Here is a 2504-nt window from a genome sequence, read left to right as displayed (position 1 = left end):
TTAGCTCTCAGGAGCCGGCTCCTGAGCTCTGAGGAAGTCTGCCCTCTTCTGAGTTACATGATCTCTCTTCTGAGCAAGAGATATTCTGGAACAGTTCTGCCCGTTCTTTTGAAGTTCTTTCTTAGGCTTCTTCTTATAGACTGGCTTCTCCCATACAGCAGTATGAGTTTTCTTGGACGTCTCTTCCGTCATGTCTGGAGTTTATGTTGTTCTTTATGGAGTGAGCATATTGCTTCTGGTAAGCAATATGGTAAGCATCTTTCCTCCCTTCCATTAGGTAACATGCGTCATCTGCAATGATCTGACCCATGGTGTGCCTCCAGTGTATGTCTGCATTGGATTCCCTGCTTTCAGAATCACAACCAGGGAATCGCGTGGTACTGTGAGGGCCTCCAAAATTCCAGTGGTAGTTCAGGAAAGGCCTGCATTCAAACAGCAGGTGGAAGCACCTGGTTGACAACCAATGCTTTCCTCCTTATATTTGTTTCTGGTCATCCCCATTTGGCCTCCGGAGATCTTGTCTCTGCCAAACTCACTGAGAAGACTGCAGGTCCGTACCATGTGGGGTAGCACGCTTTGTCAGGCCGGTCTTCACACCATACTCTGGAAGCTCATGAGCTTTCGCTGGGCAGACTACCATATCCCTTTCTATACGGGCATGAGCAGTCTGACAATTAACCTCTCTGTGGGTTACATGAACTGTTTTGGGTATATTGTACCTATTTTTGTCCTGGATTAATAAGTGTTTCTGAGCATAGTAATCAGTTTTATCCTCTTGTTTTCATCTAAATTCCACTTTGTATCTTTTCATTTTTTTTTAAAGATTTTATTTATTTATTTGCCAGAGAGAGAGCAGAAGCAGAGGGAGAAGCAGACAGAGGGTGAAGCAGGCTCCCTACTGAGCAAGGAGCCCGATGTGGGACTCGATCCCAGGACTCTGGGATCATGACCTGAGCTGAAGGCAGATGCTTAACTGACTGAGCCACCCAGGCGTCCCAAAGTAGGACTTATTCTTGATACCTTTAACAGGGACCCATGTCCACAGCTTGCCATAGACCTCTTTTTCACAGGTTTTTAAACTTATTTCTCTGCATTTCTAATTTAGTATTTATTTATTCTATTATATTTTTAAATTCAAAGAGCTCTTTAAATCTGCTAAATGTTCCTTTTTTTTTTTTTTAATGTTCCTTTTTAAGGGCACTCCGTTCTTGTTCTGCTTTCATGGATACAATATTCTCTCTTATTTCTCTGAGGGTTGGTTGGTTGGTTGGTTTGCTTACTTTTTCTTTACATTTTCTTCTGGTCCCTTCATGGTCTCTTCCCTCTGTGATGTTTATCAATTTTGAACTTTGCCTTTTATGTTAGATATTTCCTTCAAATACCTGTTATTCCTTGGATGCTGTAAAACGCTAACGGCAGCCGAGAGAGTATGGGCGGGATTTGCGACTGATGGGATTCACTGATCAGGAGTCGCGTCCCCTGCATGGTATCTGCATAGTTTTTTCTCTCAGCAGCAACAAATGACCACAACCTTGGCCTTCAAAACAACACATTTTATTTATCTTCCAGTTCTAGAGGTCAGAAGTTTGGTACAGTCTCGCTGGGCTAAAACTAGGGTGTCGGGAGGGCGGCATTCCTTTCTGGAGCCTCTGAGGAAGGATCTGTTTTCTTCCTTTTCCCCAGCTTCTAGAAGCCACTCCCACTCTTTGGGTTTTGGCTCCCTTCCTCCATCTTTAGGGCCATCAACAGTGGGTCAGCTCCTTTCACGGCACATCACTCTGACCTCTGACTCAGCCTCTCTCTGCTACCATCGAGAACCCTGGTGATCACGTTGGGTCCGCCTGGACGACCCAGGACACTCTCCCTATGTCAAGGGTAGCTGATGAGCAATCTCCATTCCATCTGCCCCGTCACTCTGTTTCGCCGTGTCATCTAACATAGGCACAGGTTGCAGGGATTAGGCCATGGACACTATTCTGCTAATCGCAGTTACCGCAGTATCTGTGGATACTTTCTCTTGGGCAGATCAGTTTACCAAGGAAGCCTCCGTTCTGCCGGTGCATTTGCAAGCCTGGCTGGCAGGATTCTAGGAGTGAGAGTACAATGGTGCTGCTGGTGGCATGGCTGGGTGTGCAGACGTACCCCCCTCCTTAGTCTCCCTGGCCGCCGTAGGTCACAGGTGCCCTCAGCTGTGACCAGTGGTCCCTAGTCCAGGATCTTCTTGCTCAGTCTCTTTTGAGAATAAACCTCCTGTCTTGTACTAGGGAGGGAAGGGACGCTGTCGGAGATACCACTTCAACAGACTTTGAACTACTCCTCCTGGTTCCAGTCCTGCCCCCGCCCCAGCGGGGGCGGCGGGTGCCCCTACCGCGGAGACTCTCCAGACTTCTGTGGCCCCGTTCATCCTGGCTGTTGGCTTCACTTCTCATAGGCGCTTGCCATTCAGCTTTCTTTTGCCCTACTAAGTCAGTGACTGCCCATCCATCTGCTCTCTGGCTTCCAAA

General features: G+C 47.4%; 1 pseudogene; it reads right to left on the bottom strand.

Moving 5' to 3' along the window:
* LOC118555435 (large ribosomal subunit protein uL18 pseudogene) lies at positions 1–781 on the bottom strand (annotated as a pseudogene).
* Between the last annotated feature and the right edge of the window lie 1723 nt (positions 782–2504).

Source organism: Halichoerus grypus, chromosome 9 (genome assembly GCF_964656455.1).
Source record: "Halichoerus grypus chromosome 9, mHalGry1.hap1.1, whole genome shotgun sequence".
In the NCBI taxonomy this organism is placed as follows: domain Eukaryota; kingdom Metazoa; phylum Chordata; class Mammalia; order Carnivora; family Phocidae; genus Halichoerus; species Halichoerus grypus.
This window is presented reverse-complemented; position numbering and strand designations above follow the sequence as displayed.